This window comes from Rattus rattus, chromosome 2 (assembly GCF_011064425.1).
Source record: "Rattus rattus isolate New Zealand chromosome 2, Rrattus_CSIRO_v1, whole genome shotgun sequence".
In the NCBI taxonomy this organism is placed as follows: domain Eukaryota; kingdom Metazoa; phylum Chordata; class Mammalia; order Rodentia; family Muridae; genus Rattus; species Rattus rattus.
In genome coordinates, this window is record NC_046155.1 from 204,851,451 (window position 1) to 204,875,347 (window position 23,897).

The following is a 23,897-nucleotide window of genomic DNA, read 5'->3' on the forward strand; positions in this document are numbered from 1 at the left end:
AGTGAAGGCCGGCCTCTGGAGTTGACGCCTGAATTGTGTTGTGTGGTTTGCTAAGAAAAATGGAGACTGGTGATTGGTTTGGTTTGGTTTGGCACAGCTTCCGTAGGCAGCTCTGGTTGTTCTGGAACTCACTGTGTAGACAAGGTTAGCCTCCAGCTCACAGGAATCCATCCATCTGCCTCTGCCTCCCAAGGGCTGGGGAAGAGAAGTGCACCACCACATCCAGCCACGATTTACTTGTAAGGAGAGGGAACCACAAGGAGAAGCAAGCGTGGACATTAACTAGTTTTATATCGCTAAAATAAATTTCCTAACATGGGGCCAATACACAAACAAATACAGTGAACGCATTGCGCACAGCACTGAACTCCCAGCAGATGCGTTTAAAGGGTCCAAGTCAGCAAAAGGGGGCTTGTGTAAGAATGACGGTGGGTCCAACAGCATCAAGGAATACGGGAGAGAAGATGAGGTCCTTGTCGTTGGATCCAAGAAAGCAAACTATAATACATGCATTGCAGGGACCCTGCAGAGAGTCTGAAGAGGGAGCATTAGCAGGAAGGCGGAGATACAGGCAGAAGCAGAATGTGCACTCTAGACCCTAAACGCCTGAGGTACAAGACCAGCAGTGGGAACGGGTTGCGTTGAGGATGTAGGAGACAGAGTAGGCCTCCTGCTCACGCCCTGGAGGGTTTTCAGCTGCAGTCTCTGGCTACCCATGCTCATGGATAGGAAAGAAAAACTGCAGGTGAGAAGAAGGTTATGAAATGAGACACCTCTATTCAAAACCTTCCTCTAACCTCCTGCTACAAGTCAAGTTATACTTGGATGAAGACTGGTTTAAGCCAGAGTCCAGGTTTCCAGCAATGACCGAGACACGGGGATGGACAATGTTTCTGCTAACCTGGGAGACAAACACATCAAGCCTAGTATCACATGGCAGGAAATAACTACCGGCCTGGCACAATTCAACCACTTTGTCACCTGTCATAACTACACAGTGAAGAAATCTGGCCAGTCCACTTGGGAAAGAATCATTTGAATAGCACAGTAAATGAAAGAGACTCTGAGAATGAGTGAGTGTTATCATTTAAGAAAACAAGGCTAAGTCACAGGGTTTGTGGACACAGAGGTCAGAGTGGCCAGTACAGAAATTGTTGCGCTAATTGGAGTCACCCTTTGTCTAAAAATGACTTTTGAAAACTATATAGAATCCAGATACTCCAGATATAAGTGAACTAAGTCGAATGGTTTCACCAACCCTGAATACCCGCAGATATTCAACAATTTAGAAATACACATAATTTAACTTTACAAGAGTGGGATTTAGTTTCATAAAATTGCAGAATACTGTTTCCCATTTGTCTACTGTCTTAGTTAGGGTTTCTAGTACTACAATGAAACACCATGACCAAAAAGCAGGTTGAGGAGGGAAGAGTTTATTTAGCATACACTTCCACATTGCTATTCATTATTGAGGGAAATAAGGACAGGAACCTGGAGGCAGGAGCTGATGCAGAGGCCATGGAGGAGTGCTGCTTACTGGTTTGCTCACCGTGGCTTGTGTAGCCTGCTTTGTTATAGGACCCAGGATCACCAGCCTAGGGATGACACCAGCCACAGTATCTGGATTGAGTCCTCCCCCATTGATCACTAATTGAGAAAATGCCTTAGAGCTAAATCTCATGAAGGTACTTCCTCAACTGAGGCTTCTTCCTCTCTGATGACTCTAGCTTTGTCAAGCTGACATGCAAAACAGCTAATATAACCGACTCCTTGTCAACTTGATACCCAAACGCATCACCATTAAGCCTCAACCCTTCCTTTCTTATTCATCCCCAAGATCTCACATTAGAAACATAAATAACTTCAAAAGCCGTTACAAATTCAAACCTATTAAATTTTCAGTCCCTTTAAAAATATCCAATCTCTTTTAAAGTCCAAAGTCTTTTAAAAATTCAAAGTCTCTTAATTGTGGTCTCCGGGAAAATACTTTCTTACTTCAGCAGGGAAATATCAGGGGACAGTCACAATCAAACAAAAGCAAAAATAAACTCCCACCATCCAATGTCTGAGATTCACTCACAATCTTCTGGGCACCTCTAAAGGTCACTTCCCCAGCTCTACCCTCTGCTGCTGGACACACAGCTTGTCTGGCTGACTCATTCCACCTCACTGCTACTGTTCTTGGTGGTCATCCCATGGCCCCTACAAAACACGGTGTCTTCTGCTGCAACTGGGCTACATTTTCACCAATGCCTCTCACAGACTCTCTTCCTGGTGCCAAACCTCAACTTCCCCTTCATGCCTTCAAAACCGGTACCACCTGGGTGACTCTTACACATTAACAAATCCAGCTGCTAGGACATGCAACCTTGGCCGCCTCTGGAATACAGTTTCTCTCTGTTCTCACAAAACACGTCCCAGAAGATTTCACCTCAGTGATGCTGGTCTCTTCTTATCACTGCTAATTTCTTAGCTCCGTCTAGATAGCATCAATTGTCCCAGTAATATAAATTCATTTTAGAAGTTCTGGTAACTTGTTAATCACAGCTGACTCTTCAGCTCTACCCAACCTGAACCGCAGAATCTTAAACCAAAATACCAATGGCCCTGATGGAGTCTTTAATCTGAAATTTCCCAAGGCAGGCCTCCATCCTCTGCACTGTTTTCAACACTCTTCCAAACTCCTACACAACAGCACACATGCAATGGCTTTTCTAGGCCAAAGTTCAAAAGTCTTCCCACAATCCTACCCCAAATCAGGTCAGGTCTGACACAGCAATATGCCAAGTACCCTGGTACCAACTACTGCTTAGTGCTTCTGTTGTTGCAACAAAACACCATGACCAAAAAGCAAGTTGGGGAGGAAAGGGTTGATTTGGCTTACACGTCCATATTGCTGCTCATTATTAAAGGAAGTCAAGATAGGAACTCAAACAGGACAGGAACCTGGAGACAGGAGTTGAAGCAGAGGGTGCTGCTTACTGGCTTGCTCAGCCTGCTTTCTCACAGAACCCGGGACCACCAGCCTAGGATGACACCACCCACCATGGGCTGGGCCCTCCCTCACTGATCACTGAGAAAAATGCCTTACAACTGGCTCTCATGGAGGCATTTCCTCAGCTGACGCTCCTTCCTCTTGGATGACTTCAGTTGTGTCAGCTGACACAGAAAACCAGCCAGTGCCTCTACACCCACAAGCCCCAATATATCAAAATTAATACTCATGCAAAACTCATTTAATGTAGCCAATTTGAAATGTGTTCATCAGAAACACCACATGTTTGGGGGTCAACTTCAGTTCTTTGACTTATTCAGCTTCATGTTTTATATTTTTCTTCTTGTTCCATTAAGAATGAGTCATCTAAAATAATGTCACTCAATAAGACACAAGAAATATAATTAGATAAGAATCAGAATCAAGAGAAACAGGGTAAAACAGATGCTAACAGGAGGAGAAAAAGGGAAAGTAAGAAGACTAACAATACTAATCACGTGGGGTTTTTTTCACATCGTTATTAAAATTTAAGTTGTAAATCTGCCTCGAACTAATCACCATGACAGAAAGAGGAACATCTGGTTCTCTCTTTGCATAATGAATATAATGTCACACATGTTAATTGTTCAGGCGGTGGCTTTGGCATCCAGAGCTCAATGCTTTGCATGGGCTTTAAACAGGCGCTGCTTGCAAGAACCCTTCCCTTGGGCCCATCTATAGAGTGATCTAACAGTAGTTTCTCTCCCAGTGCACACAACGGAGGAGATGTCAAACATCAAGAATGCTGAACAAGGACACCAAGACACCGCAGTTTGGAAAGCTCTAGCCTAACTCCTCCTGGCTGAATAAGAGGAAGACAGGTAGATGGCAAAGTCTTTGTTCAACGGAACCTCTAGAAACCGTTTTTATAAATACATCCTATCAAATGTATAGATGACGCATATTCTCTTCTGTGTGCAGAAACAAATCCATTTCCTACACCCGGTGAGGAGGACAATGTTTTTTCTTCAACCATGCATTCCCTATATTTGAAATGGAAGATTACCAAAATGTACTTCCATGTGTTTTCCCATAATACGAATAACCTTGATTCTAGTATATGTGTGAATTGAGAGCATTCTGTTTAAAAAGAATATGAGGTGGTGAGAGTTAGAAAACACACTTAACAAAGAACAGGCAGGTTTCTAAGAGGACAGACACCAAGAGGTGTCTACAGAAAGACTGGATGCAGAACTGCACTGCTGTGGTGCATGTGGAGGCAGGGTTGCAGCTGGCTCTTGAGGCAAGACCCAACACATGAGTCACCACATCCTAAAGACGCTACACTTCCACTCAGGACACAAGAGATTAAAAAATTAAAAATTGGAAGCTGCCTTCTTCTGGAATGAGGAAAAAGCTCTCATTTGATTGATTTATTTCAGAGCACACAGTCCTAGCACATCGTGAAAATTCTCAAGTTCTACGTGTTAAACAAACAACTGTGCAAAGGTTAAAAGGAAGATGCCTGCAGGAGTCTGAGGCGGGGGCGGGGCAGGGGCGGGGCGGGGCGGGGGCAGGGGCGGGGCGGGGGCGGGGAGGGGTTGCTCAGCTCTCAAGAGCACTGGCAGAGAATCTAGGTTTAATTCCAAACCCCTCCATAGTGGCTCACCACTGTTTACAACCGCAGTCCCAGGAGGTTTGACGCCCTCTTCTGCCCTTTACAGGTACTGCAGGCACGTGGTGCACAGACTCAGCTGCGGGCAAGACACCCACACATGTAAAAACGTAATTTTAAAAGAAGTAAAAAGTGTATCGGAACCACAGGCTCTCTTAGAAAATAGCAGGTTCGCCAGAACAAACAACACAAATAAATTACTCAGTAGCCTCGATTATAAGTGAGATTCTAAAAATGCCCTTATCTTTATCGGGCATGGCAACCTGCTTTGTTTTCATAAAAATAACAAATTGGTTTAATCACACCTTCTCTTCCCACAACATCCTCCAGTCTTCCTAACTTTTATCTAAAAGTTTGTCTTCACCCATCTGAAACAATCCAACTAGATTACAGAAGAAACAGTACTAGATTATGATTTACCAGAGTGTGTGAAAATAAGGATTGTGGGTAATATTCTGGGTAGTGAGGAGGAGATGCATGAAAATTGGGGGGGTGGAGGAAAGAAAACGAGGTGCTCCCTGTTAGATACCGATGCTACGGAGAGAGAGCGCGACAAGAAGCTAATGATGACTCACTACATTATGTGACTGGGAAACAAATGTAAAAACGCAAACCTTCACAGTGCAAACAGAAACACATGGAGTTATCTTTGGATCGAGTTTGGCCTTTTCTGTGAACTTTTTGTTTTTTGTTTCTCTTTTTCTCCTTAAAAAAGGCAGACGAGACACCGGATCATCCAAAAGTCTCAATTTATAGAGGAAAGTAGCTAAAATGTTGTTTCTAGGGCTGAGAATGTTGCTCAAAGAGGATTAGCCCAATACGCCTTGAACATAATCTTGGATCTGGTCCCTAGGATCAAAAGAAAGGAAGAAAGAGAAAGAGAGAAAGAGAGGGAGAGAGAGAGAGAAAAAGAGAGAGAGAGAGAGAGAGAGAGAGAGAGAGAGAGAGAGAGAGAGAGAGAGGAGAGGAGAGAAAGAGTGAGAAAGAAAATAAATTTGTATCTGTATGATATATGTGAGGTCACTTTGGAACCACAGACACTTTTAAAGGTTTTCTTTTCATCTTTAGCTTTAATTATATATATACATATATATGTGTGTAATATATATATGCATATATATACCACAGCTCAACTTTAAGACAAGTTACCTGTTACTTATTAACCAGATCGCTGCTCCTTCTAAAATAACTTAAGAATTTTCTGATCATAAATTCTGCCTTCTAAATTGTTTTAGAAAGCACAATTGAAACGGTATCGATTGCTATAACACTGGAAAGTGGACACAAAGTGATCCTAAACAGAGAACTGCCTTCCTTACTGCTGAGGCCAGAAATGTCAATGAAAAATGACCAAGCTCGGCCTGTTTATAGAAAGAGGCAAGTTTTAAGAATACAGTTAATTGTACTAGCAAATAACAACACATACTATAATTTTAAATAGTTGGGTTATATATGACAATTATCTTGAAATACAATTTTCACTCATTCAACGAATAACAAACAGCTATAAAGCATCCAACACTAGGGAATTACAGAATAGGAAGAGAAGGAGAGGGGCGGAAGAAGGGGAGGAGGGGGAAGGAGGAAGGGGAGAAGGGGGGAGGAAGAAGGGGAGGAGGGGAGAGGAGGAACTGATAATGATGGTGATTCTGTCCTCTTAGTATTTATATTGATTCAGTTCGCCAAAATCCCCAATCTGAAATAGTGCTTACAAAACTGGAATTTACAATGGTCCATTTTTTCAAAACCCTAAACCTTATTGCTTAATGTAAAATCCAAAACGGCAGCCTGAGAAGTAACAATTTCGATAAAAGCCCTAATCTATGAATTTTACTTCAAGAACAGGGGGGGGAAGACTCAACCAGTTTCTCAGAAAGGCAGGGATCAGCTCAGAGTTGTAGGCGAGGCTGGAGACAAGGCTGCCTCTGCTGGCTAACAGGCACATCTTTCAGAGTCTCAACTCCCCGACACCTGTGTCAAACTTGCAGCTCTCAAACCCGTAGGCTCCCGCCAGCCTAAGAGAACACGCCAGCCTCATCCATCACTTAGGTAATCTGATTTCTGGAAAGACTTTCCTTAAACTGGCACCCAAAATGTTAAAGTCTTTGCACCTCTGACTTTATACACCACTCGGCTAGCTGTAAATTACATAAAAATCCACAACCACTCCTAAATACCTCTAAAACAGCAATCGTGGTCGTCTACATTTTTAGCAAAAAGAGAAAGAACGCATTTGCTGATCCTGCTTTTTTAAAAATGCAATGACACAGTCTACTTGAGCTCGTGAAAAGGGCAACGGTCTCCTCGCAAAGAAGACCAGCGCCAACCTATCCCTCCACGCTTCCCACAGCCTCCAACCAAGGGTCCCCAGATTGTTGGCGAGGAGGGTCCAGCGGCCCTGCGCCCCGGCTCGGCCTCGAACGTTCCAAGCAGAGCGTCTCCGGTCCCTCGGGGGCTGCGCCCAGCGCCATTAGCACACCTCGGAGCGCTGGCAGCCCAGGAGGGGGCAAGTTTGGCTGCTGCTGGCAGCCGCTCGGGTTCGTCCGGGCCCCAGCATCAGCAGCCCGTAGCCTCCAAGGCCTGGCCCCGCCTCGGCCACCTACCTACTGGGCGGGGGCGCGGGCTCCGCGGGTCCGGGCGAAGTGGCTCGGGCGCACGCATTTCTGGGAGCCGTGGCCTCTGCCGCCGGGCGCTGGGGAGCGCATCCTCCCGTGTGGGAGGAGGGAAAAGGACGGGGGAAGGGGGGGCGGGATCGTTCGCCGAGGAGGAGCGAAGGGAAGCAGCAAGAGGCGGCGAGGAGCGCTCCTGAGGGGTTCCGAGCGCTGATCTGGCCGGAGCAGCCGCCGCCGGGATGCTCGAAGCCTCGCCCAGGTGCCAGCAGCGGCACCCACGGTCAAGGCACGGGGCACGCACGGGGCGGAAGGCGGGGAGCTGCGGTGGCGCGACGCCCGCCCGGCGCCCGCCTCTAGCTCCGCCCGACCCGGGGCGCGCGCTGCACTGGTCTGCTGCGGCGGGGATCCGGGAGCTCAGCGGCCCGCCCTAGCGGCTCCGGCTGCAGCTGCGGCATCTTGCCTGCCGGGTGCGACCTCCGAGCCGCAGGCTGGAAGCCCCGAGGTGGCTCGGATCCACCCCAAACCTGGGCCCGGCGGCTCCGCCCCAGAGAGCTGCGCGCGCGGCCTCCGCAGGCCCCGGCCCTTTGTGACGCCGCCCGAGGCGACGGTCAGGCTGTCTGTGAACTGGGAATGGTCTGCTTACCTGGCACTTAATCTCATCCCTCTAGCTGGCTACTGGCTGAATCTTGGAGGGAAGTTAGCGTTTATCAGCACAGCTAGTGGAAGAGCCCCTGCCGGAGCCTTAAAGTCCCTTTCCTTTCCCTTCCAGCGCTAGGACCAGGGGCAACCATAAATTCATCATCCTCTGTCTTTTCCGGCATTTCCTTTGGCAAAGGGGCCCACCGTCTCCTTTTTCTCCTGTCCCCGGTACAACATCCTATAAGCTGCTAAATTGTGATACTTATAGCCAAGGCAATGCAATGTAGCAATTGGGCAGTCCAGCCGGCTCTTGGTTGGGGCTGGAGAGCAGCTCAGTGGGAAGGTTTTTGCATGAGCCCAGGGGCCTGTGCTTGTGAGCTTCCAACCTGGACGCTGTTCCCTTTACAGTCCAGTGGCTATCATTGCAAGATGACTCGGAGGATCTGGTTGTGAAGATCACTCAAATACAGGAAGAAAAAGTGTGTGTGTGTGTGTGTGTGTGTGTGTGTGTGTGTGTGTGTGTGTGTGTGTGTGTAACTGGTGTGTCCCAAGCCATCAACACACAGTACATAGAGGCCTCCCCAGGTTGCTGCTGCTTCTTGGTACTGCTAGTCTCTCTGGAGGGTGGAGCAAAGCACTGAACAGTCTGCCTTTGAGATTTCAGGAGCAGGTGATGTTACACAGTCGTGCAAATATGAAATCTCTTCCTGGTTTGGCACTGACCATCTATAAATTCTGACATCAGGTTTACGTACTTATGCTTTGAATAGGAGAGACTTCTTGTTCTTTAGACACCTTTTAGTCAAATGATTTAGCCTTTAGCAAAGGAAAAAAATGGGTTCTTAAAATATAGACATGATTCTATTTGTATCAAAAGAAAACCATTACCTGAAGTCTCCAGAGAAATGGTGATGGTCTCACAATTCTTTGATAAGTGCTTTTGTGATTTTGAAATCTAAGCTTAGTAAAAATAAATATCAGAATACACACACACACACACACACACACACACACACACTCACACAGAGGAATGGTGACATAGCCCTGTAATCCCAGCTCTTGGGAGGCCGAGTTAGGAGGCTAAGGAATCCAAGGCCAATCTCAAATACTAACCTAGGTTGTATAACACCCTGTTTCAAAAAGTAAAATAAAAGTTTAAAAAGAAAGGAAAAATCATATCAAGTTCACACTTCGATGATAAGATAGCTGACCTTTCCGGGGGGAGGTGGGTAACCCCTAGGAGGTCAGGGTGGAGCAGGGTCTGAGCTGTATTTGGGAGGAGAGGCACGTGATTCAGTTCTGTTCTGAGAATGGCTGGCGAATCTAAAGCCCCGATTCAGAATGACCTAATTTCAGGAAGGAAGACATACAGAGTGCTGTTATGGAAAACATCTTGAAATCACTCAGGACAAGAACTTTGCTGTTTGCTTAACCAAGTGTGTGAACCTTGAGTGCAGTCTCTCCAGGAGCTCTTCACTGAGCTGCAGCTACTGTTTCCTACCCTTTAACTCCATCAGCACCCCTTTGTGCCTATGATTCCAAGGGTTCCGTCCGGAAGTAAAATAAGCCTTGGTTTCTTTTCTCTTAGGCAAAAGTATAACTGAGTGTGTGTTTAAAGGGGTGACTTGCCGATGCAGTGTTCCAGAGCTTTTCCAAAGCAATGGCAAACAACGGCACTGTCTTCATTGGCTCCCCTGGGATTACATGATGGATTGCATGCAACTTAGAGCTTGTCACTACAGTGAGAGTCTGAACAGAACAGGGGCTGGTGCTCCCATGGCTGGGGTGAGTTGCTTCTAAGTTAAAGATTTGTCGGTCATTCTCTTTTGTGTCTGAGTATTGACCGATTTATCTGAGTCTTGTCTTCACACAGAAATCAGAATTAACGTCACCTACATCTTCATTATCCGGTATAGCACCCATCAGTCAAATGGGGTCATGCAAAGTTAATGAAATCCAGTTGTTATGATTTTCAGTCTCTTAGTCATACATTAAGTTCTAAAGAGCCAAATAAAACCCGTGATTGCCTTTTGGACAACACAGGGCACAGCATTTCCTTATTACAAGAAACTCTTATGGAATGCTTGCCACATTTCAATGGGTAGAAAAGATCTACAGAAAGAATTGGTAATTTGGATGTAGCGCGATCAAATTCTATTAGGATATATACTTAGGGACAGGATAATCCATAAGAATTCACAGATTGCCTTTGGACTATGGCTCCTACATGTGCTGGCCTCGGTTAAATTTCTAACTCTCTGGTGCTTTTATCTTCAAAGCCGGGGTGACTGCACACCATCTTTAAAGGGTAGATATAGGGAAGGAAGGAATTCATGAACGGTATGTAGAGTGCAGAATGTGTGATCAGTGGAGGTCAGCTAGTATTATAATAGCATGTGTTAGGGTAATAAAGGTTTTCTTTTCAAAACTTGTGTCCCTGAACTGCACACTATGGTCCATTTCTGTAATGCCAACATTTCGGGAGGTAGAGACAGGAGGCCAACCTGTGTTACATAGCAAAATCCTATCTCTAATTAGTAAAGTAATTGATTAAAATAAATAAGCAGTAAACTGTTGGAGCATGAAGACTGTGGTAGATGTGAAAACTAGCCCTTCTTCCTCTGATAAAGTGGAGAAGTTAGGGTGTAGCAGCTTAGGTACACTGGACATGTTCTTTCTTCTGTGGCAAATAATCCTTACACAGGGAGACTTTTATGTAAACAGAGAGGTGGGGAGCTCTTCAAGCAGAAAAGGGAGACGGGAGTAGTGAATCACTTCACTTGCTCTGGTCTTCTTGTCTTCATGAAGTGGAAACTAAGCCAGTGGGAGGCACCTGGATCTCTGTGTTCTTCAGAGTAATTTTCTAGAGGGCTTAGGTGTGCTTAGAGAGCATCAGTGACAGTATGCAAATAGTATTGTTCTTGCCTGTCTGTCTAAAGATAGTTCTGCACTGAAGAATATGGCTGGTGGTTGTTTTAAAAATGCAGAATCAGCCATGTCTCATGGAACTGGAATTTCTAGAATATTGGTAACTATTTTCTGCTAAAGATCCCTGATTAAGTAATGAGCTGAGGAGTCTAGGAAGATTGCTTAGTTGGTAAAGTGCTTGCTAGACGACCTGAGTTAACTCCCCAGTGCTCACAGAAAAGCTAGGGGGTCTCAAAAAATAAGGTGGGTCACAATAGAGGGACACATACCAGACGTCCTACATACACACACACACACACACACACACACACACACACACACACACACACACACACACAAATACATAAGGAATTAGTTAGGCTCAGTGAAATATTGACAGTGATGTATATATCTGTGCAAAAGTGTTTTGAGTTGAAATTTGTACACTGGATGAAACGTTAGGTTACTACCACAAAGCAAGTACACTCTCAGAGCGATGGTATTTAGAACTATCCTTCTATGTCTAGCTCAGAGACAAATACGTGTTCTCCCACCCTTGGACTTGGGCTGGTTGACACAGGTTGCCAGTGGCACTGATGACAATGACATCTAAAGAAGTTAATTAATATCTAAAGAGATAATTAACAAGATTGGAGGCAGTGGCTCATCTTCAAAAGCTGGGATCCTTGTTCACTTGCAGTGTTTTTCAACTGTGGGTCATGACCCCTTGGGGTCCTACAGGTGTCACCCAAGACCATTGGGAAACACAGACATTTACATTATGACTCATAACAGTAGCAAATTTACAGTTATGAAATAGCAAGGACATAATTTTATGGTTGGGGGCTACCAGGACATGAGGAACTATATTAAAGGGTCAAAGTGTTAGGAAGGTTTAGGAACCACTAGCCTATTGGCTCACTAAGACACCATCTTGATTTTGAGAAAACATGAAAGAAGCCGTATGCTGTGCCACATTCCTGTCACCCCGTCACTGTGGAGCCAGAGACATGAACAATTTATGGGTCCACTTCTTAGTCATGTGGTTAGTGCCTGCCTCATTTTATAAGAAACTACCAAATTATTTTCCAGGGCACTGTATCATTTCATAGTCTTACCTATATGCATACATTGTGAAAGGCAGGTTTGAATTTATTACATAAATGTATGAAAGTATCTGATCTATTTCTGTTTTTGTTACCCCGTAATTTCTTGATTACTTCAACTGTCACTTCGAGTTAAGCTATGACATTGGCAATCAAGGGCTGGAGATTTGGCTCAGCAGGTAAGAACACTTTCTGCTCTTCCAAAAGACCTAAGTTTGGATCTCAGCATTCAGATCTGCTGGTTCACAACTGCCTGAAACTCCAGCTTTAGGGAACCCAAAGTCATTCTGGCCTCTGTGGGCGGCAGCACTTATATGCCACACATAGACTTATATAACGCATACTTACATGCATGTATACATGCGTACACACACATATATGCATAAATCCTTAAAATTGGCAGCCCCATTTGTTCACCACGGTCTCCTTGGTGCTTTGACAAAATGCTTGAATGAAATCTACAAATCAGAAATTGGTTCCCTTGTGAGAAAATTAATAGAAAACTAGTCACTTAGGTCAAGATTATTTGTCATTCTACTTTGGAAAGAACAAGCTATTATAGCTAATACCATACAGTTATTAATGATGATAGAACGATACTCATATGATGAATATGTTTTGAAATAAATTGATAAAAACAAAAACAGTTATAGTGTGCTACTCCTTGGTAAAAAATACAAAAGAGAACATTTAAAGAATAGAAGATACTTTAACCTTCCCTTGGTTGCTTTAAAAAGTACAAAATATATTTTGTACTGCATTATATTATGTTTGGACAGAAAGTCACAAAGTGCTCTGTGTATAGCAACGTTCAGAGGCCGTGGAACCAGTCCTAAAGTATCTTGGATAAATTTACAAAACGGGGTAAGAACATGAGCCCCAAACGATGCACCCAAATGGAATAAAAATTAATGAGAGGAAGGGAAGTTCTTCTTCACAAAAGGAGAGTAAAGCCAAGTGGCCACCAAATTACAAACACTACAGCAAGAACTTGATTCTGAATGGCATCACCAACAGAAACCGAAAACATAGAAGCATCTCCCAGTAGCAAAGGACCAAGTCCTCTAGTTGTACTTGCTTTTCCCAATATTTATTAATGACGTGTCTGTCCGTACAATAGAGAAATATGGCAGAAACCTCCATCAAGTCATCAAACTTACCATTATTCTGTAATTGCTTTTAAAATTACCAAAACATTTGTGTTGCGGTAAAATTAAAAAGGGCACACGTCCCGTTCCCGAAAGTTCCCACTCCATGTGCATACTCGCACTCTTGCTGTTTCTCTGTCAGCCCCTTTCACGCACTGTCTCCTGGGCGGGTTGTTACCACGTCTGATACACACATTGAGCTCCACGGGCCATGCTAGCATGGCCCCAAACATTCTATAGCCTAGCATGGCTTCCGGTCATGGACTCTGCTCACACTCCCAACTACCCAGTGAAAGCATTACTCAGCAAACTGGAACCCAACAACCAGACTTATGTGTTAAATGCTAAATGTACAATACATCCACACAATCGACTTACAACCAATTGATAAGGATGTAAACCGCCCAACTAGAAAAGATATATTTCGTTCATCTAGACATACAAAGCCCTATACACATCCATAGTCAAAACAGGGCTGGAGAGATGTCTCAGTGGTTAGACACTGGCTGTTCTTCCAAAAGGTTCCATTTCCAGCAACCACATGGTGGCTCACAACCATCTGTAATTGAATCTGATGCCCTCTTCTGGTCTGTCTGAAAACAGCTACAGTGTACCAAGAAATCTTTTAAAAAATAGTCATAACAACCTGTAAATTCACAGAGAGAAAATTTTAACAACCGCTGTCACGTTCTCTTGGCTGCTCCCTCTCCTCTTGCTCTGGTCTCCTTCTTTCTAAAACTTTTCTTCGGCCCATCCTTCCATCTCATCCAGTGACAGGCCTGGTTCTATCCTGTACCTGCCTTCACCTGCATAATGACATCAACCTACAGATATTAAAACATCGCATTTGTTATGAAAGAATAAAAAATGCAGCTAAGAAGTCAGAAGTTTAATACCTCAAATTCCAGACCCTGCCCTCTACCTGTACTAGCTGACCATAAAGTTAGATTAAAATCTTAGAGAATAATCTTGAGAAGCAGGAAGCTTCTCCCAGGAACTGATGGACCATAAAGTAAACAATCTTGAGAAACAGGAAGCTCCTCCTTGTGATTTTTCACTGGTATTCTTGACATTTTCCAATGACGCCCTCCCTACCCGCTTGGGTTGAGGTTTCTTCCTTTAAATTCCCCTTGTCTTAGTTACTGGGGGTCGAACTCCACTGCCCCTGCATGGGATATGAGTCTCGACCCCAGTGCGCTGGTTCCTATCAATAAACCTCATGTTTATTACAGCAAGGGTGGTCTCACGTGAGTTCTTGGGGGGGTTGCATCATCCCGAGACTTGAGTGAGTGTCTCCCCGCTTCGGGGGTCTTTCAGTTAAAGGGCTGTAGTTCAGGAATCCAGAACAGATCTCCCAGGACAGAAGCCAACACATTAGCAAGCCTGATTTCTATCTGAAAAGAGTCTGCCTCTTTGTCCTTACCCACTTCTTAGGCTCCTGGTCCCTGAGTGAAGGCATACTGAAGCCAGTAATAGCTACTGGAGTTCCTATCACATCACCGGGGCACTCTCCTGCCTCCCGCTTTCACCTTTATGGACACATGCTGATTTGGGGTCCTCCTAAGGTGATCCAGGAGAATTTTCTCCATCACAAGATATTTAATCACCGATGAGGTTCTTTTGTATGTAAGATGGTGTCCAACATCTCATAGTAGGACATGCACACACATAATAGGGTTCTATTGGTATGTTGAAACACCATGACCAAAGGCAAGTTGGGGAGGAAAGGATTTGGGTGGGGAGCACTTATAGGTCCCCATCATAGTCTATCACTGAAGAAAGTCAAGGCAGGAACTCACACAGGACAGGAACCTGTAAGCAGTAGCTGATGCAGAGTCTGTGCTGGGAGTAGGACAGGGTGCCGATGGCTGGCTTGTTCCCCATGGACTGCTCAGCCTGCTTTCTTATAGAAAAAGGACTGCCAGTGCAGGGGAGCCCCATCCACAATGTGTTGTGCCTTCCCAAGTCAATCACTAACTAGGAAAATGCACTACAGGGCTGCCTACAGACTGACTTCATGGAGGCGTTTTCTCAACTGACATTCTCTCATCTCAAGTGACTATAGCCTGTGCTCTGGACATGCATGGACAGGGTATTCTTGTACAGGAGTAAACGACATTACAAGTGAGGGGAAGAGCTGGCACTGTACTTGTTCTAATAAAAAAGCACTGAAGAAAATGTATCATTTATGGTACGTTTCCTGCCAAAAGAAATATCTAGGTCGAGAGACTTGCCAAAATAAATGCCCTCCATTATTTAAAAAAAAATAATCAATGTTGCTAAAAGAAAATTGAAACTTACATATTAAAGTAATGAAACTGAGTTAGATCCTGAATATTAAAAAATTATAAAGGATATTTTGGGACAACTGAAGCTTTTGATTATTGATCTTATAATAAAAGCATTGTATTGAACTCAAATTTCCTGAGTGTGATCATTTTACTGCTAGTTCTTCTGAGATGATAAGTGGTAAAATATTTACCATGACATTGCAATAACTACAAGTGGCTCTGGGAAAAAGAAACCAAACAAGGCAAAATACTAGCCATTAGCAAATCTGGCTTATAACGCTATAACATTAGTCAAGCTTAAAATAATCAATTAGCTACATTAAACACAGAACTTAAAAAGATATTCAATTAGCTACATTAAAATAGTAAAAAAACAAATGTCAACATTTTATGTACTCAATAGAAATATATTGTCATTTTAAAGAGGATCAATGTTCAAAAAATATTGAGATTTTAGTTCTTTACAATCAGGTTTGAAAAGCCAATGGGAACTCAACACACCTCTGAATTAGTAATAGCATTTCTGAGCCCCAGAGATACTCGTGAAAGGCACTGAACCCACAGCACAGGTTCACGTGATCTACTGAAATTGTTTGGCCAAGTGGGAATGCTTTTTCTATGAAAATAGAACAAGGGCCCAATGTGGGCTGTGGCACACACGTCTTTAATCCCCTCACTTGGGAGGCAGCAGGAGGCAGATTTTAGTGAGTTTGAGACTGAGTTTGCTCTACAGAGAGAGTTCTCCGACAGCGAGGGTCCACAGAGAAATCCTGTATGGAAAAACAATGAAATAATAAAATAAAATTTAAAACTACAATATAGGATTAGCACAGGACTTCAGCTCCAGCTTTGGGGAGTAGAGGTAGAAGCCCTCTAAATTCGAGGCCAGCCAGGGCTTGAAGCCCTGTCTCAAAAAAAAAAAAAAAAAAAAAAAAAAAAAGACCCCGTCTTAAAAAAAAAAAAAAAAAGGAAATTTCTTTTGTGTATTTAAGTAACTTTAGATTATATCTTTGATTTAATCATCATCTGAAATACTTGCTAGAAAACGAGAGGCATCAGTCAAGCCCAACTCAGTTGATTCTGCACGATCTCGGTGGCTCTGGATGCTCTCGGGAGCCAGTTCTTCGCGGGGTCATGGCTGTCGCGCCCCTTTCCACCTCCCTGCGCCTTGGGGCTCTTGGCTTACATTCCTCTTGGCTCGCCTTTCTTGAGGGTTTGTAGATGGAGGCTGCCTGGAAAGTTCTTCAACCCTTGGCAGTTCCACAATTTCCTGCTTGTATTACTGTATATTGAGGCGACTGCCCAGATAGGAATCCTTTGAGGACTGTGAGACTAGCTCACAGCAGTCATTCTAGTGCTAATAGCTTCGTTAACCCAAATGACATGCCAAATAAGACACGATCATGTGATACATACATATGCACACGCGTACATGTTTTCGTTTACATGTGTGATACTCCCCCTCAGTGTTTGCATTTATTTACACACTAATGACTGTGAGGGGTCCTCTCTGCCACTTTTGTTGGTATTAATGGCATTTACTATTCACGGGACAGGAAAAAAGATACAAAGATATAAATAGAGAGAGGTTAGATTTGAATCAAGTGTCTAAGATGGTCAAGGAAACAAGCAAATGGAAAGATCTGGACAAAAGCTTGCAGTAGTCGAGGCATAGGAATAGTTTCACGGAACGCAATAGTAGGAGAAATTCGGAACATCTGCAGCACCTCAGGCAGAAGGGGATCAGGTTTCCAAGGGCCCTTCTAGGGGCGATTGTGGGGTCCTCAGGAAAGCTGAAAAGGGGACCCCAGTTTCTGGTGTTCATTCTGGTGCTCAAAGGAGTAGGCGCATACAGTTTAGTGCAAATCTGCCCTCTAGTGCTTGGAAGTACATCCGACACTCTAAATGAACCAAATAAAATAACAGAAGCCTTCCAGCAAGCTCCCTGGTGGTCTAGTGGTTAGGATTCGGCGCTCTCACCGCCGCGGCCCGGGTTCGATTCCCGGTCAGGGAAGTACTGTTTTTCAAACGATTTCTTTCACTATGTAAGTGAAGAATTTTTACTGTAATTCGTTTCTTACTGCTTCTTCATTGTCAACAACAAAATTTCCATTTGTTTTACGAATGTTTTTGTAGCCATATTTCAAAACGTGCTATGTCTATTTAGTTATTATTGACGATTAAACAAGTATTAAGGGTCCTTAATGATAAAGTACTTGAAATATATAATTCTTACACATTGGTTCATCCGTTTCTAAGACTGCAATTTCGAGCCTTTGATAATAACTTGGATGTGTATATAAGCAGGGATTTTAAGAAAGCTTTTATTTACTCTTGGGTGTTTGACTTATTGATAACAGCAGAATATCATTTTAGGAAGATTGTTCCTATCTTGCTCTCTTTAATAAATTAAAAAATAATCTTTCTGATAAATGTGAATGGGAAATTATCTGCTTGGGTTCTTTCTCTTAGTTTTTTTTTTTTCCGGAACTGGGGACCAAACCCAGGGCCTTGCGCTCTACCACTGAGCTAAATCTCCAACACTTTTTCTCTTAGTTTTTTAAACTTGCTTGCTTGTTTGTTTGTTTGCTAGACAGCATCTCACTAAGTAGTCATAGAACTACTAAGTAGCACTATGTACACCAGGCTGGCCTTGAACTCATAGAGATCCATCTGCTTCTGCCTCACAAGTACTGGGATTAAAGTTATGTGCCACGATGCCCAGCATTTAGTTTAGAACAGAATATGTATATATGTATTATGTAATAATTTTATTTTTTTTACTTACTTTTTTTTTTCCTAAGAAAGTCATACAAATGTGGTAAATTTCTTACATTCAGAATGGTAGTCCCCAGTCTACCCATTGCATATCTTCTCCTGCAATTTGTACTTCAGGATTCGAATGGGAACTTTCGTAACTTGGGGCAAATTGGAGCTGTAGGACATCTCAGAAAGAAATTGTGTAGGCTCAAAGAGAATACAAATGGTCTTACACTCATCTCCACTTTTTTTTTTTTTTGGATATTTTTTAATTTACATTTCAAATGTAATTCCCTTTCACTTGCTTGGTTATCTTCTCCACTTTCTTAATCCTAAAATGTTATTCTCGGTCAACCTTTGCTGGTTTTTTTCGGGGGGGGGGGAATGTCAGGATTTCTCCCCCACCTCCCTGCCCCCCTGCACACACACACTTTCTGCTCACTTTGGCATTAAAAATAAAAGACTCAAACTAGACAAATGACCTGTCTTGCCTTCCCTGTAGCTGGTCTGAGGAGGAAAGCATTGAGTGTTTGCTGACATCAAGGTCACTGGCATAAGTGCTTCGAGGTTCAGAAAAACATGTGCTCTTGGTTTTTGTTTTCAGAGAATTTCTCTTCACCATGCAGTTAAGGCGGAAGTGTATGTGCCACACTGATTGTCATGTATCAGGTTCTTCAAAGACCTGTGGTCATGTGGTAAACCAAATAAGTGGGCCCCAGCTCTAACTGGAACTCGAACGCTGGTTTCCGAGGTGAACAGAAAGGCTGGTGACATCTACATTGCCTAAGGCTGCACATTTTATGTAAGGGGATCCTGCATGGTTATATTTTTTAGGGTTCTCCAGAGAGCCAGATAGATGATAGACTGATAAACAGATATAGATGATAGATAGATAATAGATTATAGCTAGCTATATTATAGATAGATCATGGATGATAGACAGACAGATGATAGATAATAGATTTATAGATAGATATGATAGACAGATGATAGATAAATAGCACTTTCTTGCTACTGTAACAAAAATATCCAAGAGAACTTAAAAAGGGAAATTATTTATTTTGGCTCGTGTTTTCAGAGGTATCAGCCAGTCTGGCTAGAACGGTATGGTGGAGTGGTAGTTCCACCATGGCAACCTGGAAGCAGTGAAGCAGCCCTCTAAGAACACATCCCCATGGACTGATGTCCCCAAGTCATGGTTATTCCATCATTTTAGGAATCCATTAAGGGATTACTCCATTGATTAGCCCAAAGCCCACGTGATCAGATCTCTGTTTTTCTAACTTAGGCATTTCTTATACCAATTATATTGACAATCTAAATTAATCATCTCATATAGGTAGCTGGGAAGGTAGACATATAGAAGAAAAGAGATTCACTGTGGGGACTGACTCTGTGATTACGAAGGCTAAAAAGTACCAGAGTGGGCCGTTTAGAAACTGAAGAGCCTGGCACAGCAGTCCAACTCTGAAAGCCTTGAAGCCACGGAAGCTGGTAGTATGGCAGGCCATGGCTGAAGACTTGGGAGCATGATATAAACGTTGAAATCTCAACTGCAAGAGTCTTAATTCTGCTGTTCAGTTGCAGGAAAAGCAGAGTGTCTCATCTCGTGGATGTACAGAGGGAAGGTTGGCCTTTACTCCTCCAGGACCTCAGTGATTGGAGGACTCCACAGTCTTCCTTACCAGCCCACAGACTCAGTAGGTTACCTCTCGCGGAACACCTCCTCATATGCCTCCAGCAAACAGAGGGGGGCAATAGTGCGCTTTATCCTTGGCATTTATTGAATGCTTATTCCCATGCAGTTGATATGTAAAATTAATTGTCACAGTGACCACAGCGGGCATCTGCCATAAAGACAACTACAGCAGCTCTGCTGTGATGAAGGATACATGCTGGGACTCAATGCAGGATGAGTTCAGATAGGGGCAGGCATCCAGATGATCGGTGACTCGGTGGCCTTCTTAAACATTGCAGATGGAATTGGAAAGAACTCAGCATTCAATAGGCCTTGAAGCTACAGGATCGGGAGTGTAGAAGAATCATCACCATCACGGATCTCATGATCCGTGACCTGTATGATTAGTAAAGTGAACGGAATCACACAGAGGATGCTGGGATGCAGAAGGACAGCAGGCAGAGATGGTAAGTCCAGCTTCATCCCTCAGAGCCAGGACAGCAAACGCTGATTGGAATCCTTAAGTTAAAGACAAAGGTCTCGAGAGAGGAGTCCTGTGCTTACAAGCCTGGGAAGATTTGGAATCTCTGGAAAGGGGAATTTGCAAATAGACAGATGACCAAGGAATAAACTCAGGAGAGTACACTAAGCAAATGATAAGAACAGCATAACTAATAAAGGAAGTAGCAACTGTGAGGTCAGAGAGATTAAAAGACTTAAGAGAGAGTGGTGGGTACTGGCTCATTGGTGAAGAATACAGGTTGATCTTCCCAGAACCATATGATGGCTTACAATTCCCTGTATCTCAATCATAGGAGATCCAATATCCTCTTCTGGATTCCAGGAGGGCCCAGCATACATGAGGTAATTAGACACACATGCAGACAAAACAGTCATACATAAAAGATAAAAATAAAGATTAAAGAAGAAAAAAAAGAGAGACGTAGCAAGCGGTGGAGGAAGCAGAGTCTTGAGGAGAAGCTGAGGAGATGATGAAGGTGTGAGAGACCAGATCAACTCCATCTTGGGTTCAGGCTCCACCTTAGAGAACTTGACCTACACTTGAGTTAACCAAGAAGCCTGTACTAGTTTCCAGTCCACTCCCCAATAAGCCTACACCTAGCATTAGTGTCCCGGTCACTCCCTAACAACTACCAATGAGGAGGAAAGTAGAAGTTAAGTTCATGGTTTGGCTCCTAGCATTAGCCAATCATTTTAATGGGCAAAAAATTCCATAATAGTCCCCCCTCCAATCAGATGTGTGCTAAGCTGGAACCCCCTTGCTGGTTTGATTGCCTCTATAAATGCTTACTTGATACTGGGCTTAGGACTTCACCCTCTGGGCATGCTTAGTTGGGGTAGGAGGTGAGCTCAAACTCCAGCTTGAATAAAAAAGACTCTAGTGTGAGTGCATCTTGCATTGGAATTGGTTCCTTGGTGGTGGTTTGGGGTTCGTGATCCTGAATGAGCATAGCAGTTGATTAAGCAAAGCATGTAGTGAGATGCTGGCTGTAAGGCTCAGCGTAAACTGTGGGAAGCTGTGTGAGAGCAAGTAAGTTTGTGTAGGAGGTCATTGTTATGCGCCCGACTCTTCAAGGGCTAAGATCTAATATGAGGAAGAAGTAAGAACTTGTCCATCAACTAAGTGTAGAGGATGAAAAACTATGGAAAAGCAACAGAGCTTTGAAATTGTAGAGAAAATATCCTCGTTGAGATGCAAGAGTATTGACATTATCCTTACTGTGTTGTCTGGGGGAATGCTTCAGAACTTCTACATCCCTTTTTGTACTGTGGAGATGCTTATGGTTTCCACAAAGACTTCGGAGTGTACACTAGTCTGTTCATCATCCATCTATCCATCCATCCATCCATCCATCCATCCATCCATCCATCCATCCATCCATCCATCCATCCATCCATTAACAAAACCTTAGCCCATGACAGTTATCGGTGTGATATGGGTACATTGAGAGTCAGAGGAGAAAATGGTTAAGGCCAGAGAAGGGAGCCATATTTTATTCACATTTGTGCCAAGTGTGATGGGCCCAAATTGGGTGTGCCATGATCATCCAAGTGACAATGTCTGCTGCATAGCTTGACAATTTGACACACTCGGAGGTAATTGGAGCTGAGGTGAGACCTAAAGCCTGGAAAGAGAAAACATTTGCTGAGAGATAAAAAGCAGCCAGAAGAGTTAGGCTTGCTGGCTTGGCTTCAGCTGCAGGACAATGTGGACAGTCTGAAATGAGTCAGGAGAGACCAGAGAACAGAGGCGGGGCAACTGTGATTGACAGCATAGCTACCTGTTCAGGTAATTCTTATAGGAGGGCTTTGTTCGCTTGGTTAGTGTCATATTTATTGTCTGTTTTAAAATGGTTTACTTAACATTTTTAGTGAACAAATTGCATTGTTCCTAAATGATATTGCCATTTCTTTTTTTTATTGGATATTTTTTATTTTACATTTCAAATGTTATTCCCTTTCCCACTTTCCCGGACATAAGACCCCTATCACATACCCCAACCTTCTTCTATAAGGGTGTTCCCCTCCCCATCCACCCCCTTCCCACTCCCCTGACGTTCCCATACACTGGGGGTCTAACCTTGGCAGGACCAAGGGCTTCTCCTTCCACTGGTGCCCCACAAGGCCATCCTCTGCTACATATGTAGCTGGAGCCATGGGTCAGTCTTTGGGTAATGGTTTAGCCCCTGGGACCTCTGGTTGGTTGGCATTGTTGTTCTTATGGGGTAGCAAGCCCCTTCAGCTTTTTCAAACCTTTCCCTAATTCTTCCAATGGGGGTCCCGTTCTCAGTTCAGTGGTTTGCTGCTAGCATTTGCCTCTATTCAACATACTCTGGCTGTGCCTCTCAGGAGACAGCTATATCAGGCTCCTGTCAGCATGCACTTTTTAGCTTCATCAATCTTTTCTAGTTTTGGTGGTGGATGTATATATATACACATTTGCCTATGAATTTCGTGAAGTCACTGTTTTTGATAGCTGAGTAGTACTCCATTGTGTAGATGTACCACATTTTCTGAATCCATTCCTATGTTGAAGGGTATCTGAGTTCTTTCCGTCCTCTGGCTATTATAAATAAGGCTGCAAGGAACATAGAGGACCATATGTCTTTTGTTGTATGTTGGAGCATCTTTGGGTATATGCCCAAGAGAGGTACAGCTGGGTCCTCAGGTAGTGCAATGTCCAATTTTCTGAGGAACTTCCAGACTGATTTCCAGAGTGGTTGTACCAGTCTGTAAGCCTACCAACAATGGAGGGGTGTTCCTCTTTCACCATATCCTCACCAGCATCTGTTGTCACATGAGTTTTTGATCTTCCATTCTGACTGGAGTGTGGTGGAATCTCAGGGTTGTTTTGATTTGCATTTTCCTGATGACTAAGGATGATGAGCATTTCTTTAGGTACTTCTCAGTATTATATATTCCTTAGCTGAGAATTCTTTGTTTAGCTCTGTACCCCATTTTTTAACAGGGCTATTTGACTCTTTGGAGTCTAACTTCTTGAGTTCTTTGTATATTTTGGATATTAGCTCTCTAATAGGATGTAGGATTAGTAAAAATCTTTTCCCAATCTTTGGTTGCTGTTTTGCCCTAATGACAGTGTCTTTTGCCTTACAGAAGATTTGCGGTTTTATGAGGTCCCATTTGTTGATTCTTGATCTTAGAGCATAAGCCAATGATGTTTTGTTCAGGAAATTTTCCCCAGTGCCCATGTGATCAAGACTCTTCCCCACTTTTTCTTCTATTAGTTTGAGTGTATTTGGTTTGATGTAGAGGTCCTTGGTCCACTTGGACTTAAGCTTTGTACAGGGAAATACGAATGGATTGATTTGCATTCTTCTACATGCTGAACTCCAGTTGAACCAGGACCATTTGTTCAAAATGCTGTCTTTTTTCCATTGAATGATTTTAACTCCTTTGCCAAAGATCAAGTGACCATAGGAGTGTGGGTTAATTTCTGGGTCTTCAATTCTCTTCCACTAATCTACCTGCTTATTTCTGTACCAATACCATACAGCTATCACTATTGCTCTGTAATACCGTGCTTCCTGAAGCACAGAGGAAATACATGGCTTCGCACGTTCT

At 43.5% G+C, this 23,897-nt stretch overlaps 1 protein-coding gene and 1 non-coding gene across 4 annotated transcripts in view; one reads left to right on the forward strand and one right to left on the reverse strand.

The window, feature by feature from the left end:
- Nucleotides 1-8,020, reverse strand: part of Ncoa7 (nuclear receptor coactivator 7) — a 152,153-nt gene extending 144,133 nt beyond the window's left edge. The window contains exon 1 of one of the 3 annotated variants that reach the window (XM_032894859.1): nt 7,908-8,020. The gene's annotated coding sequence lies outside the window, so the exon portion shown is untranslated. Of the gene's footprint in view, nt 1-7,131; nt 7,151-7,255; nt 7,588-7,907 lie in introns of those variants that run through there. The other 2 variants (XM_032894858.1, XM_032894860.1) reach the window with 2 other exon arrangements.
- Nucleotides 8,021-17,297: 9,277 nt separating this feature from the next.
- On the forward strand, nt 17,298-17,369 carry Trnae-cuc. The gene has a single exon. It is a non-coding gene; the product is annotated as a tRNA-Glu (tRNA).
- The last annotated feature ends 6,528 nt before the right edge of the window (nt 17,370-23,897 follow it).